The sequence below is a fragment of the Rhincodon typus genome, chromosome 29 (assembly GCF_021869965.1).
Source record: "Rhincodon typus isolate 14 chromosome 29, sRhiTyp1.1, whole genome shotgun sequence".
In the NCBI taxonomy this organism is placed as follows: Eukaryota; Metazoa; Chordata; class Chondrichthyes; order Orectolobiformes; family Rhincodontidae; genus Rhincodon; species Rhincodon typus.
The window spans coordinates 12,564,048-12,582,285 of NC_063360.1; the positions used below are offsets into that span (position 1 = coordinate 12,564,048).

Sequence of the window (18,238 nt, forward strand, 5' to 3'; positions counted from 1 at the left end):
TTCTGAAGAAGGGTCTAGGCCCGAAATGTCAGCCTTCCTGCTCCTCTGATGCTGCTTGGCCTGCTGTGTTCATCCAGCTCTACACCTTGTTATCCACGTGTGACCGTCAGTTTATCTACGTACATGCCTCTTTGCAAGGCAAGTTTTGCACAGAAATTCTACCTGTATAGATTTCTCAATGGCTCTGGCATATGATCATTGCTTTCCTTGCAGGTCAAAATCTTAGTGACAGAGTCAGAAGTAACATGTCCATTAGGAACTAGCTCCACTCAAAAGTATAGTTCACGATAAGCTCAGCAAAATCAAAATTAAAGCATTGAGAGAACAAACACTTCAGATGAACACCAGAGGGAGCACTTGTAGAAAATAATGCGAATCAATGTTTCTGAACCCATCAAGACAGAATCTATGCTACAAATTGGTTATGAATACTTTGCCTGATAGAGAGGGTGCCGTGCATATACAGTTTTCTTGTAAATATACCATCTGCAACTTGGCACAGTCCATATACAAATTTTGAAATGCTAAAAAACTGCTTGAATACCAGTTATTAAGATGTAGGAATTGTTTCATAGTACAAGTGCATTTGTCCAGAGGACAGGAAGGTCAATAAAATGTATGATGCAACAATCATTCTGAAAAGTCTTGTTAAGCTAGATATTTGAACACACACTGTAATCATACCGATCCCTCATGTACCTGATATTCCTAACCTGAGCTAAGTACTGAAGTGATCTTGTAGATGAATTGTGAAGTAAAACGTTGACTGCTTATTCACTTATTAAGGATATTAAATTTAAAAATAATCATTCTGGAGTTATTAATTACTGCTGAAACTGTAAAACCCTTCATAAAGCCATTGACAAAATCTCAGGTGTATCTGTTTGTCAATTCTAATCTTTAAAATGAATCCTCAGTAAATGCAGGTCATTTGGACTGCAAGGATGTTGACAAAAATAACATCAATTTGTGTCCAATTGTTTGCATTTTTCAGTTTCCAACGCAGACACAATGGGCTGAATTGCCTCTTTCTGTGCCATACCTTTATCATGATTTTTGTTCATACTAATATAACTCCCTTAACATAGAAAAACACCCCAAGGTTCTTCACATGAGCATTGTCAAACAAATTTTTGCACAAAGCCACATTGAGAAATAATGATGACCATCATTTCAATCAAAAATGTAGTTTTAAGGGGATGAACAAAGACAGAGAGATTCAGAGGTGGAGAATTCAGGCAGAGGTTTAAACCAAGGCATTAGAAGATACAAATGCCACTATTAGAGTGATGAAAATAGTCCATTAGCAAGAGGCCAGAATTGAAAGAGTGCAGTTATCTCAGAAGGTTGAAGGAAGTTTTGTTTTATTCATTCACAGGATGAGGGCGTCGCTGGCCAGGCAGGATTTATTGCCCAGAGGGCAGCTAAGAGTCAGCCACATTGCTGTGGGCCTGGAATCACATGTAGGCCAGACCAGGTAAGAAGGGCAGTTTCCTTCCCTAAAGAACATTAGTGAACAGGATGGGGTTTTCCCAACAATTGACAATGGATTCACGGTCATCATTAGATTGTTAATTCCAGATATTTTAATGAATTCAAATTCCACCATCTGCCATGGCAGGATTCGAACCAGGGTCCCCAGAACATTATTTGGGTTTCTGGATTAACAGTCCAGCGATAATACCACTAGGCCATTGCCTCCCCTAAAGGTTACAAAGATGAGAAAGGGAATGCAAAAAGGATTTGAAAACAAAGATAAGAATTTTAAAATCAAGGCATTACTCAACCAGAAGCCAGTATAAGTCAGAGAGAACATGTGATTTTTTTTTTCTTATTTTTTTAATGGGATGTGGGTATCGTTTACTGAGTCAACATTTATTTTCCATCCCTGGTTGCCCTTCAGAAGGTGGTGGTGAGCTGCCATCTTGAATTACAACAGTCCATTTGGTGTAGGTTCACCCAGAATGTGTTAAGGAGGTTCTAGGATTTTGACACAGTGACACTGGAGGAACAACTTGTATTTCTAAGTCAGGATGGTGAGTGGCTTGGAGGGGAGCTTTCAGGTGGTGGTGTTCCCATCTACTGCCCTTGTCCTTCTAGATGAAAGTAGTCACAGATTTCGAAGGTGATGTCAAAGGAGCCTTGATGAATTTCTGCAACTATTTCGATACCTTGTAGGTGGTATATGTTGCTGTGACTGTGCTTGATAGAGGGGAGTGAATGTTTGTGAATGTGGTGCCAATGAAGTGGGCTGCTTGTCCTGGATGGTGTCAAATGAGCTCTCTACAACGCCTAAACATGTGCCTTGCATCTTAATCCACTGATCCTCCCACATTACAGCTTTTTAGTTGGAACTGATATTCATAAATTCAGTTGTGCTAATTGGTTGTGTTTCTATCCCTGTTCTGTCCAGGGGCCCTGGAAATCTGTCACATTGTCTCATAATGCTTTGTGCAATGTCTCTTTGTGCCTACTCCTCAGAAGGCTGAGTTCGAACAACCAAAGTTCATCAAATTTATCAGAAAGTAGCATGTAGGTCAGTGAGAAAAATGGAAAAAAGGGTACATTTGTAAGTTACAATTAAGACTTCCAGGTTTTGGTTTAACAGGACTAAATTAATAAAACCTCCAATAAAACAGAAACAGATGGAAACAATCTAACATTACTGAGCCAGACAACATGGGAATGTTTATTGGAGACTTCAAAACAGGAATTTTGAATCAATTTGCATCTGCACTGAAAGATTTTCAGATTTCTGTACATTTTAGCCGTCTTTGTATAAGCTAGATGAGAATGTTGCATAAACTACATTCTAACCTTTTATAGCTAATAGGCTGACATACTGACATACCCCCTTTTCATCAGCAACGAGCCTCACATGCAAGTTAAGCAAACATTTTGTAATTGCTTAAGATTTGGAATGGCCACACACTTTAGTTTCTTGACCATCTTTTCAGTGAAACCACAACATCTAAACAAACTCTGATTAAGAAGAAAAAAATCCCAAGAACTGCAGATGCTGGAAATCAGAAACAGTGACAGAAATTGCTGGGAAAACTCAGCAGTCTCGCAGCATATGTGGAGAGAAAGCAAAGTTAACGTTTCAGGTCCAGTGACACTTCTTCAGAACAGGGACTCTTCTGAGTTCAGTTTTTCCAGCAATTTCTGTTTCTGGTTTAGAAGGTTCGGCATTATAAAGAAAGAATTTAGTTTTTCTGTGGTGACTTTTGTGAATTTAGTCTGTCCCACAGTGTTTTATAGCGAATGAAGTCCTTCTAAAGAGAAGTCACTATTGGAAACACAACACCTTAATTACTGCACAGCAAGCTCCCACAAATAGCAACACGATAACGGCCAGATAATCTGTTTTAGCAAAGCATAGGGAAAGGATAAATATTAGCCAGGTCACTACAGAGAAGATCCCCACATTTCTTCGAAACAATGCCTTACAAGCTTTTACATCCACCTGAGAAGGCAAATGGAGCCTTGGCTTAAGATTTCACTTGCAGGACAGCGCTTCCAAATGTGCAGTACGCCCTTAATAAGGCCCCTGAAGTGTCAGCCTACATTTTGTGCTTATTGCTGAGAGTGCAATCTACACTTAACAATGGAAAACCACCATGAATTAGAAAGTGCTCCCAAAAAGCACTGCAGTAGCCAATATATAACCTCTATCCAAAGTAGTCACGCTTTCAACAGAGATGCAATATTGCTTGGTAACTGATTTGAGTCAGGAATCAGTGTGACTTCAGCCTGAAACTCAAACCACTGCCAGTTGTCTCTGTCTATATCTTAATAAGCATGTTCATATTAAGCAAGAGGAGCTCCCCCACTATTAATTGATGCTTCTCTGAATAAATGTACTGGCTGCAATTGCACCAAACCATACAGACCTGCATATTCCAGGTTTAATCCTCAGTCAGTAATGCGTTAAATAAAATCAGCCATAATGCTGCAGTTAACCCAAGTACCATTGATTACACAGTTGAAATCGAACATTTAAGATTGCCAATCCTCCAACCTTGACCTGGAGTCTCCAGCAATTAAAAATTAATCAGACAGCGGCATAAAAATAGGTGAAAATCTTTCATTTATGTAGAGCCGTTTGAAATCTCTGGATGTCCCAGGTGTTTTACTACCATTGAAATGCTTTGAAAAGTAGTCACTGTTGTAATGCAGGAAACACAGCAGCCAATTTGTTCAGCAGCAAGCTGCTACAAACCTCAATGTGATAATGAGCAGATATTAATGATATTGATTGAGGGATAAGAATGAGCTGACTCTCTTGCTTTTCTGCAAAGTAGCACCATAGATCCCGTGACATTCATCTCAGAAAGTAGAGAGTGCCCCGATTAATGTCTCAAGTGAAAGACTGTATCTCCGCAGTGTAGCATTCAAGTTCATTTTTGCACTAGGAGACAAATCATAACCACATTGGTGCATTTTCTAATTCCCTTTGAATACTTTGTTGTAGATCAAGAGAAAGTGGTGTTATAGTGGTAACGCCAATGGACTACTAATCCAGAGGGCCAGGCTAATGCTCCGAAATCCCACTATGAATGTAAACTCAATTAATAAATCTGGAATATAAAGCTAGTGCCATGAAACTGCAATAAATAAAACCCATTTGGTTCACTGATGTCCTTCAGGGAAGGAAGGCTACCATCCTTATCTGGTCTGGCCTAGATGTGATTTCAGTAGCACAGTAATTAATCACCACTAATGTTAACTGCCCTCTGAAATGGCCCTAGGAAGCCATTCAGTTCAAGGGCTTTTAGGCATATACAACAAATGCTGACTTAGCCTTCAATGTCTACATCCCATGAAAGAAAAAAAATAAAGATTGAAGGAGTGCCTCACATTTTATTTCATGGGACCATCAATTGTAGAATCAAAAAATAGAGAGATTATCCTAAACTTGTATTGAAACCTGGCTAAACCACATTTGGAATAGTCACCATGCTATGATAATAATATGGAGGCACTGGAGAATATGCAAATAATATCTACAAGGAAGAGATGATAACTACAAGTCTATACCTATCAGGAAAGGATGACCAGGCTGGATCTCCTGTCTCTTCAAAAGAGAAGGCTGGGGGGTTAACTCACAGTGTTTAAACCTAAGAAAGCTTTTGATAGAATGGACAGAGTGATAGAATCCTTCCCTGTGTGGGGATAGCAAACTAGATGAAGTCATCAATATGAAGTAATTACTGAGAAATCCAGTCGGGAATTCAGAAGAAACATTTTCACTTCGAGAACAGTGGGAATGTGGAACTCTCAATCTTGGTGGTGTACTTGAGGATGTATTTCAGGGAAAGTTGGATAAGCATTTTAAGGGTTAATGTTATGTTGAATGAGTTACTGGAAGGAGGTTTATGTGTAGCAGAAGCACTCTGTAGAAAGCATGGGAGAAATATCCTGTTTCTCTCAGGTCTAACCCTGACTTTGTTATCAATCCTGTTGATAAAAGTGGTGCTGTTGTTGTCTAGAATCTGACCTCTGCCTTTGGAGATTGAGCACCAACTCTCAAACTCTTCCCCCTATCTCAGCCTGGACCATAACCCCACCACCGAATATCAAACTTTTGTTTCTAAGACTGTCACTGACCTTGTCTCCTTTGGAGATCTCACCCCCATGGCTTCCCACCTATCAGTGTCCAAAGAGACCTTGGGGTGCCGGTTCATAGTTCCTTGAAAGTACAGTCTCAGGTAGTTAGGATAGTGAAGAAGGCATTTGGTATGCTTTACCTTTATTGATCAGTGCATTGAGGAGAGGAGTTGGGAGGTCATGTTGCGGCTGTACGGGACATTGGTTAGGCCACTTTGGAATACTGCATGCACTTCTAGTCTCCCTGCTGTAGGAAGGATGTTGTGAAACTTGAAGAGTTCAGAAAAGATTTACGAGAATGTTGCCAGGATTGGAGAGTTTGAGCTGTAGGGAGAGGCTGAAAAAGCTGGGTCTATTTTCCCTGGAGCGTCGGAGGCTGAGGGGTGACCTTAAAGAGGTTTAGAAAATCATGACGGGCATGGATTGGGTGAACAGCCAAGGTCTTTTCCCCGGGGTGGGGATGTCCAAAGCTAGAGGGCAAATGTTTAAGGTGAGAGGGTAAAGGTTTAAAAGGGACCTAAGAGGCAACTTTTTCACACAGAGGGTGGTGCGTGTGTGGAACGAGCTGCCAGAGGAAGTGGTGGAGACTGGTACAATTACAACATTTGGAAGGCATCTGGATGGGTATGTGAATAGGAAAGGCTTAGGGGAATATGGGCCATGTGCTGGTAAATAGGACTCGATTAATTTAGAATATCTGGTCGGCATGGACAGATTGGACCGAAGGGTCTGTTTCCATGCTGTACAGCTCTATGACACAATGACTCTAGTGCCCCAATTTTGCCCAGGCTGCTTCTGCCTTCTTCCCAAAATCCACAAATAGGCCTGACTTGGCAGAGTTACCATTTCAGCCTGTGCCTGTCCCTCTGAAATTTTTCTTCCTATCTTGACTCCTTCCCTTAGCTGCCTCCCCTTCACCATGGATATGTAATCTCTCTACCTGTAGGCTCTCCAGTCCTTCCTTCAGAAGAAACATGAAACATTCCCACCTCCCAACATGAGACATGAACATTACCACCTCCTTCGCCTGGTGAGCTCATTCTCACTTTGAACAACTTCTCCTTTAACTTGTCTCTCTCTTTCCAGGTCAAAGAATTGGCTATGGATACCCACATGGGCCTCAGTTATGCCTATCTCTTTGAGGGGGTATGTGGAACATTTATTGTTCTAATAATGGAAGCCAATGAACATGTATGGAACCAGTGTAGATAGAAATGCTGCTGCCATCACTTTGATTATGGAGCTTACACTGATCTTCAAATAATATTGAACCTGTCATTAATTGAATTTTTCTTTGTTTTGCTCTTACTTCCATCTTAGATTTTAGATTTTATTGTCATGTGTACTCAAGTACTGGAGTACAGTGAAAAGTGTATAATGTCGCTACACATGGTGCCATCTTAGGTACCAAGGTACCTAGGTACAAAAAAAGCTTAGGTACAAAGTAGAAAGAGAAACAAGAGTTAAAAAGTTAAGCGTTACTTCACAAGAATAGTAGAAAAATAAATAAATAGTTAATAGTTTACATTAAAGTCTTTCGCAGTTTAAACTAGGAAAATAAAGGAATAAGTTAAAAGTTCTACATCTCTTACGACAAACCAGATTATTAATAGCAGTACTGTGCCTCTCTCTTTTATTTTCCCCGGAAGTTTCAGAATAGTTTCATTTCTCAATCAGAGTCAAGAGATTGAGATTTTTTTAAAATGTGTTTATTTAAAAGTTTCGGGCCTAGACCCTTCTTCAGAAACGGGGGAGGGGAAGGGGGTTCTGAAATAAATAGGGAGAGAGGGTGAGGCGGATAGAAGATGGATAGAGGAGAAGATAGATGGAGAGGAGACAGACAGGTCAAAGAGGCGGGGATGGAGCCAGTAAAGGTGAGTGTAGGTGGGGAGTTAGGGAGGAGATAGGTCAGTCCAGGGAGGACAGACAGGTCAAGGGGGTGGGATGAGGTTAGTAGGTAGGAGATGGGGGTGCGGCTTGAGGTGGGAGGAGGGGATAGGTGGGAGGAAGGACAGGTTAGGGAGGTGGGGATGAGCTGGACTGGTTTTGGGATGCGGTAGGGGGAGGGGAGATTTTGAAGCTTGTGAAGTCCTTCACAAGCTCTCTCCCTATTTATTTCAGAACCCCCTTCCCCTCCCCTATTTCTGAAGAAGGGTCTAGGCCTGAAACGTCAGCCTTCCTGCTCCTCTGATGCTGCTTGGCCTGCTGTGTTCATCCAGGTCTACACTTCAAAAGTAATTTGCTGATTAACAAGTGTTACTGGATTTTTAAACTCTTTCTTTATTTGACTCTTTTCCTCCTTTCAAAATCCTCTTAAATTTTAGGCTCAAGTGACAAATGATGACATTGACTGGTTGAGCTGAATGGCCTGTTTCTGTATATTTTGTGCAGTTCTGTGTGAAACCTTAAACACTTCTCTCTGCTTTGGGCTCCTACTTCCTAAACCAAGGCTGGTTCTATCATACAGTACGATCACAAAGCAGCTTAGTAGACTGGAAGAGATTTGTTATCTTAGATACAGAGGTACCTCGGCACAAAATCTTAATTACAAAAATAGAAAAATAAAGTAATAAGTTAAAAAGTTCAACGCTACAGTTCTTCTTAGTATGAAGTAGAAAAAATAAAGAGATAAAGTTAAAAGTTAAACATTACAGTCCTTTCTTAAGACATGGGCCTGCAGACACTCCACACTGGGCTTTCCCCATGAGGGCTCGCTCTTCCCCGCGCTGGGCTCTCTTTTAACCACACTGGGGCAAGTCCCGCCCAGACTCGCCAGCCGCTTCACTACCGACTATCACTTCGCCGCTGACCATTTGGCGATGTCCATCAAAGGAAAACAACTTCTTATTCAAAATTTGCATAATATGTTTAAATAAAGTTGTTCACAGAAAAATTAATTGACCTTTTAAAAATAGTGCCAATTATTTACCTCAAATGGAGAACACATAGGTCAAATCTCTTCCAGTCTACTAAGCTGTTTTGTGATGGTACTGTATGGTAGAACCAGCCTTGGTTTAGGAAGTAGGAGCCCAAAGCAGAGAGAAGTGTTTAAGGTTTCACACAGAACTGCACAAAATATACAGAAACAGGCCATTCAGCTCAACCAGTCAATGTTATCATTTGTGACTTGAGCATAAAATTTAAGAGGATTTTGAAAGGAGGAAAAGAGTCACATAAAGAAAGAGTTTAAAAATCCAGTAACACTTGTTAACCAGCAAATTACTTTTGAAGTGTAGTTACTTGTGTTGGGCAGATAAATGTGGCATATCATTCTGCACAACCAGATACATTGAGCAGTTTTTGCATTTCCCCTTTTCCTCTCTGTCCTAAGAATTTACTTCATTCATAAGATTTATAAAAAAGTACACTACATGACCATTTGAGTTGAGTTTACATGATGTAAGATAAGTAAAAGTACAATTCAAGTTTACAATATTTATTCCTTGTCAAACACATAACCCAAGGGTTTGAACACTATTAAAGGAACTCCAGTCTGAATGGCCAGATGGAGCTTTGGTTTGACACCTCACGAGCAGGAAAGCATCATTTACAATATAACACCATTGCAATTATATATTTTAGAAGAAAAACTTAATTTATATAGCAATTTTCATGAATTTCATATGTCATTGGTTTTCATACTTGAAATATCACACCCCAAATAGTGGCGCATTCCTTCCAAGCTGCACTGCTGTGTGTTGTATATTTGGTAAGAAAGACAGGCTGTCACTTTAAGAACTTGATCATGCGATGTAATGCTGATGTCATCCACCATTTTGGATGGAAACTTGGTCTACCCTTGCTGCTTGCCGAATGAACACCTCCTTAATAAAGGTCCTGCTGTAGTTAACCACTCTGGCTTCCTGGTCCTTTTTGAAACTTAACACAAGTGTAAAAGTGGCGACGAGGATAAAATCTGCTTCATTATCCACCTGTTGAATCTGTTGATTTACTGTGGTCCTAACTGCAGGTCTTGGAGGCACTTTGGTAAAAAGAAAAGAAATCCAAAGATGCCATCACTGCATTGAAGCAGGTAAAGTCAGTTAAAAAGAAACAGGAAGAGGTGAACAGTGCAGAAGAAACTCAACACATGATCCAACCTGTAGGAACACTGTGAGTAACGAGTGTCCTCCACAGAGCGAAATGTTTTGAGCTGGGGTGTAGTCTTGGAAAAAACAGGCAGCTTCAGGGATATCTTGTTTCAAATGGGAAGACATAAGGTAGTGCTAAACTCTTCATGGTACTTCGTGCTAGACAGGTGCTTCCACTTAAAAATGGCAGAAACCTTTGGCGCTGTGGGACTGCATGATGAAAATACAGACAGCTGGAACTCCACACAAAGGAAGATTCCATTGTTTTGTTCATGCTAACAAAATTATAGCAAAATTATAGTCATCCCTGAGTTCTTGAGTATTATGGGGGAGCAAAACTTTTAACCTCCTGAGGACTCTGGTACAAGCAGAGAAGTCCGATTCCAAAACTAATGAAGAAGCAGTAGGAATATTACAGAACCATTTAACACCAAAGCCATTGGTGATTGCCAAAAGGTTCTGGCTCCACAAATGAAACCAGCATGGGATCTGAGAAACATAGGAAAGATCTCTGTCAAATTGAAAATCAAGGATGAGGATTAAGACAAGGTGTTACAAGACTAAATCATTGCTTTATGCAATAAGACCAAACGTTGAGGCAGAATTAGAGACGCTGATGAAGATAGGATTCTTTTTACCTGTAAATGTGAGTATTTGGGCCGCATCTACTGTAACAACGATGCAAAAAAGATGTATTGGTATGCATTTGTGGTGATCTTGAGTTCACTATTAATCTGATTCTGTATGCTGACAAGTATCCTTTTCCTTTAATTGATGACCTATTTGCTGGACTAGTTGGAAGACCATTTTTCAGTAAAATTGACCAATGTCAAGCCTATCCGCAGAAGAATATAGATCCTGAATCACAGAAATACTTGAAGATTGTAACATATGAAGGGCTATTCAAATACAAGAGACTTCCAGTTAGAATCATACCGACACCTGCATTATTCCAATGTGCCTTGGATCAGATTTTAAGTAGATTAGAAGGAGTCCAGTGTTACCTCGACAATATTTTAGTCATGGGGAGAAATGAAAAAGATAATTTCCATAATTTAGATTCTACCTTGTCAAGGTTTTAAGATTGTGGCCCAAGAATAAGGAAAGATAAATGTGATTTTCAAAAAATTTTTCATCAAACATTTCAGCCATGTCATTGATACTAAGGTACAATACTTTGATTTGATTTATTACTGTCACATGTACCTAAATACAGTGAAAATTTTTGTTTTGCGTGCAGTACAGGCAGATCATACCATACGAAGATCATAGGGTGATTGAACAGAGCGAAGAATACAAAATTATGGCTGCAAAGAAGGTGCACAGAAAGCAAGATCAACATTAGATTTGAAATTTGAGAAGTCCATTCAGAAGTCTAATAACAGCAGAGAAGAAGCTGTTCTTGAACCTGTTGGTACATGTGTTTAAGATTTTATATCTTCTGCCTGACGGAAGAGGTTGGAAGAGATTATAACCAGGGTCTTTGATGATATTAGCTGCCTTTCTGAGGCAGAGAGAAGTGTAGATGGAATGAATAGATGGAAGGCTGGTTTGCGTGACGGACTGGACTATTTTCAGAACTCTGTGTAGTTTCTTATGGTATAGGACAGAACAGTTGCCATACCAAGCCATGATGTATCCAGATAGAATGCTTTCTGTGGTGCATCTATAGAAGTTGGTGAGATCGCTATGGACATGCCGAATTTCCTTAGCCTCCTAAGAGGCATTGTTTGGCCTCCTTGACCAGCGTATCAATGTGGGAGGTCCAGGACAGATTGCTGGGGACAACACAACTCAGCTTCAAAAGTAAAAACCATAACTGAGGCACCAACACCAAAATTTGTCAACCAACTATGATCATTATTGGTCTTGTTATATTACTTTGGATGCTTTGTCCCAAATCTTGCAACCATTCTCAAGCCATTGCACAATTTATTATACCAAGACAAGAATTTGAAATGGATAATCAATGTGAAAGAGTTTTCACACAAGCCAAAGAGGCTTTATTAAAGTCAGAAGTCCTGATCATGTTAACCTAAAGTTACTTTTGTAACTAGCATGCGATGTATCACCGAATGGAATGGGAGCAATCGTTCCTTACAAATTATCCAATGGTGAAGACCAGCCAAAAGCTCTTGCATCAAGATTATTAAATAAGCAGAAAGGAACTGTGACAGATAGATAAGAAGCTCTAGGAATCATTTTTGGCATTAGATGATTCCATCAATGCCTGCATGGCCAGGAATTTACCCTACTACCAGACCACAGACCATCAACCACAATATTTGGGCCTCATATAGGGATATCTTCTCTCACGGTGAGTCGTTTGCAAAGATTGCCATTGTTGCTATTAGTTCACACTTATACAATTAAGTATTGGTAATCATTGGGAAAGTTTAGGACCAGAGAGCGTGGCCTCAGAATATAGGGATGGCAATTTAAGACTGCGATGAGGAAGAATTTTTTTTCTCTTAGAAGGTTGTGAGTGTTTGGAACTCCTTGCCGCAGAGAGATGTGTGGCAGAACTCTTGTAAATTAAAGGCTGAGGTGGATAGATTCTTGATCATTGTTGGTGGGGTGGGGGGGAGCGGGTGGAATCAAGGGAAAGATACAGGGAAAGGGCAGAAAACTGGATGCAAAGAATGTTAGATCAGCCATGATCCTGTTAAATGGCAGGGAAGGCTTGAGGGGCCGAATGGCATGATCGTATTCCCATTTCTAATGGTCTTGATTCAACTTACATGGGAATGCTGGCTCTTTAGATTACCTTTACTCCAGCTAAACATTTGGGCTTCCTGGTTCACAGTATTAGCCCAGGTTTTCTTGTCAAGTCTTTGGAGTGTGGCCCTGTTTGCAAGATAATATTGCTGCTACTAAGCCAAGGGTGAAAAGTGCTGAAAGAGCACATATAATGAGATTAAACTATTCTTTTAAAGTACATCTATTATAATGCTACATTTTTCTGTCCTAATTTTCTGATTGTTTGATGCGGTAACTTAGTGGGTGAAGGCTGATGCATGTATGACAGTTACTGAGCTCCATCTCTTACTGTTCCCAACCTCAGATCCTGAGATCCATCTCCTGCTGTTTCTGAGGTACTGGGCTCCAACTCTCACTGCTCCCATATACTGCAGTTCTGAGTGCTGTTCTGTTCTGAAGAAGGGTCACAAGATTTCTCTTCACAGATGCTGCCAGACCTGCTGAACTTTTCCAGCAATTTCTGTTTTTATTTCTGACTTACAGCATCCGCAGTTCTTTTGGTTCACATATCCTCCACCATCTCTTGCAGAACTCCACTCTCAGTTACCGGGCTGCAGTTTTCTTTTTCTCACTGTGCCAGCACTCACTGACAACTCCTGACAATGGTGAGGCTGGGATGGCTTTGGGGAGAGGGTGGAACAAATGGGAGGAAGGAAGGGAAGTAACGGGGTGGCAGGGAGGGTATGTGAGGAAGATGGAATAAAGGGCATGGGTGTAATAGAGGAATGGGATCAGGTTGGGAGTGTGGGATTGGGTGATTCGAGAAAGGGAATAACATGGGGGAAGATATGATGTGCAGAAAGTCAGAAGCCACACGACACCAGGTTATAGTCCAATGGGTTTATTTAAAATCGCCAGCTTTCGGTGCGCTGCTCCTTCACCACGTGAAGTGAAGGTGGAGATTGGAATATGAGGTTGGCTGGGGTAAGGTGACATGCGATAGGGATTTATAGAAATACTGTTGCAACAAGGATATTACTTTTATACACACTTTCTGCACGTCTCCGTACTCTTCCCCTGCCCCATCGAATCTGCAACTGAACCCAAAGATGTACAAATTGTACCCAAGCCTTCTCGGGTTATCCAATCAGAGGCAGGCTCGAGTGTTGCAGTGTTGGGCAATACGGATGATTGACAGTCATCTCAGCCAAAGGCAGTGCTACATGGGCGGGCGGGGCGCCGGTTGTGAGCCAATAAGAGTGCGGTGGGTGGGCGGGACTTGGACAGGCTGCGCTGGGAAGAGAGAGAGAGCGCTTGCGGCTGAGCTCAGGAGGTAAAGAGCAGAGTTAAATACCTCAGGATCAGGGCAGCATGGCGCTAGGGACAGCTACATGCTGAAAGCAACAACAAAAGGTACAAATTCCGTGTTTGTCAACAGCCCAGAAAGGTTCGAGTGAAGCTGCTTATAAATAATTTACAGTAGATAAAGGAAGGGCTGGGGAAAGATGCTGTCAGCTTCCAGCCTGCCTCAGATATTGTTGCATTAGATTTTATTACAGCCGCATGCTCTTGTAGGAGATTGTCCTTGTGTTTCAGGTTCTCTTGACACTAGAATTAGTGTCCACCTGTACTTCATCTGTGCTTCTTGTCAATGTGATTTTTTTTTTGTAGTACTGTAATTATAACGTGATGGAGGAAATATTGCTTAACCGGTGTCGCCTTTCCTTGTTAGAGTTTTTTAAATGAAGTCTATCTTTTATTATCAACGTTTTTATAATTTTAAATGTTGTAAGCAAATTCTGGATTTATAATGTGAACCTTTACATTTATGTCCTGCATTTTACGTTGCCTTTACCTGTTTAATGTGTTTTCAGTCTGTTGCATTGTTATATAATGAACGAGGTATCTCGATTGCAAATTATTTGGTCTTGTATATTTTTCAGAAGTTTCTTTTTATGGACAGCAATACAATTTAAAGAGTTTTGATATTTTCTATGCAATATTTCCTTCTGTTAGCCACTGTGTACTACAATCCAGTTTTAATTCTAATATTGTCTGTCTGTGTTTTTGAATCAGTGGTAAGATCAGGAGCATAATATCCACGTTAATGTCGGTAAGCAAATATGCAGAGCAACTCCTCGGTTTTGAAGTTACCTGCTGTTAGCATTTGGGCGTTACGAGTGCTCCTGGGATAAAATCTGATCAGAACTGCCGCCCCAGAAAGTTAGTTGGTGATCTTTTACTGAAATTGCTGGATTATAGATGTCTCAAAAGTATGATTAAACTTTTGTTGTCTAGTTCCCTTTTGAAGCCTACATATGAGGATGGTCAATTAGGTAAGAGCTAAAAGATGCCTCTCCTTTTGGAGAGGAGAGTAGAAAACAATCAGTTAAATAGGTGAGGCTAACTGTCACTGAAAAGTGGCAGCTGTATGAGTTTGTTTACAACACTACACATTTGGGGAACAAATATGAGGATTCACCAAATGTAGGTACTTCATTCCCCCCCCTTAATGACAATGGGGATAGCTAACACTGTTTTACTGAATATCAGAATTCTGTGACTTGTTGGCTTAAATTGTATGACGAACAGCCCCATTCCAGGTGGGTCAACTCACTGGATGTGTTTGAGTGTAACTATTATGGTAGATTGATGTAGTCTGGGTGCAGTAATTACAGTCTTGCTCAAGATATATTTAAGTGTATTTTGTAAACATACATTAAACTCAATTTACTAAATTTGGTGCTGAAATATAATAACAGGACATCAGTACTGCATGGTTTTAATTTGCAAATAAAAATAAATTGACAGCTAGGTGACTGATTCAATGGGCGAGACATTGACCTTTAACTTTGTGATCAGAATTCAAATCTAATCTGGACTGTTCCATTGAAAGTCTTCAGTCCCTTAAATTGATTTTTAAAAATTGACCTTTTTATTCCATGCTTAGGACATATGAAACTGTATAGCTCAATATTCCCCCTAATTTGGCAATAAACAGCTGAGTAAGCGTGCAGATAGGTGTGAGAATGAATAATGTTTTTGGTGTATTGTGGAACAAGGTATCTTCATCATCTGTTTCCATCCTGGGGAAAAAATTCTACAAAGTGTACTTGAATCTTTGCTGTACTTGAGTCCATAACCTGTGACAACAACTTGTAGTGAAATAACACCTTTTTAATGCAATAAAAATATCATGGGTGTATCAATATAAAATTTGATGGCAAATCACATAAGCATAGGGTGGGTGACCAAAATCTTGGTCTAAAGAGGTAGGTCTGAAAGTGGCATAATTAGAGATTTGGAGACAGAATTCTGAATCTTGGGACCTTGGCAGCTGGCAATGGTGGAACAATTAGAATTGGGTATCCTCCTAAGTGGAGGGGTGCAGATAAGATTGAGGAAGGGGATGAGGTCATTGCTGAGTGTCTGGAATATCTGATGTTTGCTCTGTGAACAGATATGGTGAACTGTTTTCACAACTTTATTCTTAAATCCAAGGGATAGAGACATGTACCTTGGAGTAAGTAATTGAAAATTATGCTGAGTGTTTAAAAGAGGCTTTGCTTGACTAGAACCAGTATAGTTCAGCCAACACGAGTATTAAGTGAACAGGGTTTGGTGTGAATTATTATCACCTGAGTTTACACAGGGCAGAATGTTGGAGATAGGTGATGAGTGCATGGGAATAGTCCAGTCAAGAAGGAAAGGCATTGAGGGTTTCCTTGGCAGAAGAGCTGAAGCAGAGGTGAATCTGCCAAGGATGCAGAATTCAAAATAGTCAATTTTAGTTGTGCTGAAATGTGACCAGAATATCATCTCCAACATGATACCGAGATTTAAAATTGTCCAGACCACCCTGAATTGCCACAGAGGTGGATTGTAGTGAGAGAAAGGAGTTTGTTGTGGAAACTGAAGTAAATGGGCTTGGCCTTCTCATTTACGAGACAAATTTTTGTTCACCTATACAGTGTGTCAGACAAGCAGTCTGACAGTTGAGAGCTAGAGCAGGTGAAAAATGTGGTAGTGAGGTGGAGTTAGAAATTGGTGTATATGTGAAAACTGTCACTTTGTTTTCTTATATTGCTGAGGGGAAGCATACAGATGGAGAGATAGGAACAGGCCAAGGACAGATCCTCAGGGGTTTCCAAAGGACAGTGGGAAGAGAAACTACTGATGTTGATTCTCCAGCAATTTGGGTAAGAATAGAAGCAAGTGAGGGCAGTCCACCTAACAGGATGATAGTGGGAAGGGAATGGTGTGATCAATTGCTACAGGCTGCAGAGAGAAGGATGAGGAGTGTTTACATTTAGTGCAGCCTCAGGATGTAATTGATTTTTAAGAATTGTTGGGCTCCTACACAGGCAGCAACCTAATTGGAGAGCTTCAAATTATTGGAGTTTTGGGGAATGTTGGGCACAAATTTGAGATCGGAAGAAAGGGATGTCAAAGATAATGATAGTATTTGCAATGATGGAGGTGTTGTCAGTTTTTTAAAGCGGGACAAAGTTTTAGAGGATGGGTGGACAGTATTTGAAAAGAGAACAATAAATAGTGTTAGCCAAGTTGGAAGTCTGGAAGAGAAGTTAGTAAATACAATTTAATGGGAATAGGGTGAAGAGAGTTGGGGTTGGGTCTCATGGACATGAGAAGCTCATACAGGGTATGAAGGGAGTTGAGAACCTGGAGAACAATATAAATTCAGGGTTGGGGTCAAGGGATCCTCGGCATTTTGCCTGACAGGGGATAAAATGGCAGGGTCAAGTGATCTTATCTTGGTGAACAAGCAATTCATGAGTTCCATGTACTTGTTTTTGTATTGTAGACTGATCCTGTAAGTTTTGCAACTATCAGCAAGACCTGAATGCTTTGTGATCCAGTCACTTCTTGTAGTGAATGTCTCAATCAGTTTTATTATTTTTGTTACACAAACAGGAGGCTGGAAGAACAGGACTGAAGGATAATATCAGAAACGTTGATTGCTCCTTTCCTCTGGATGCTGCCTGGCCTGCTGTTCTTCCAGCCTCTTGTTTGTCTATTTTGGATTCCAGTATCTGCAGTTTTTTGCCTCTAACCTTACTATTTTTGTTGCCAGGATGTGGGATTTGCTGTATCTGCCAGTTATTGGTGCCTTTCCCCAATTTCCCTTGAGATTTGGTGAGGCAAGCTACTACTTGTCCTAACTCCTGCCTCTGAGCATTCTCCAGATGGTCACTGCTGAGTGTCTGGAATGTCTGTTTGCTTTGAAAACAGTTCACCATATCCGTTCACATTTCTTCACCATCCTTAAGTCCAAGGTAATGAGACATGTACTTTGGAGTAAGGACAGGGCGACAGATTCAGTTTTGTTGGGAATATAGTGTCAAAGATGAGCTTAATGTGTGATTGAGCAAATCAATTGTAGAAATGTCATGATGAATGGAGGGCCAAAAGCTGGACAGCTAAAATTTTGAAAGTGCACTTGTAAGTGAATTGGAGGAGACCTTTTCAGGGGTGCAAACAGAAGGCAAGGGGAATGTGGTTGAGTCGTACAGGGAAGTGATTGGGCATGGTCTTAGCTGTGATATGTTTGGAACAAGTGAGTCCATCTGAGGCAATGTTGAACACATACCATGAATACAAGTTGGTGTATTCCTATCTTGAGTGCTCTATTAGTCTGTATAGAGAGACCGTTCCTTTGTGTCTAGCCCATAATGTACCTACACCCTTTTCTGACCTATCAGAAATTATATGGAGATAACAAGATGTAGAGCTGGATGAACACAGCAGGCCAAGCAGCATCATAGGAGCAGGAAGGCTGATGTTTCGGGCCTAGACCCTTCATCAGAAAATCTGAT

General features: G+C 40.6%; 1 protein-coding gene across 1 annotated transcript in view; it reads left to right on the forward strand.

The window, feature by feature from the left end:
• The first annotated feature begins 13,705 nt into the window (after window positions 1-13,705).
• Window positions 13,706-18,238, forward strand: part of abca7 (ATP-binding cassette, sub-family A (ABC1), member 7) — a 181,282-nt gene continuing 176,749 nt past the window's right edge. Inside the window, exon 1 of the mRNA XM_048613899.1 lies at window positions 13,706-13,814. The gene's annotated coding sequence lies outside the window, so the exon portion shown is untranslated. The remainder of the gene's footprint in view (window positions 13,815-18,238) is intronic.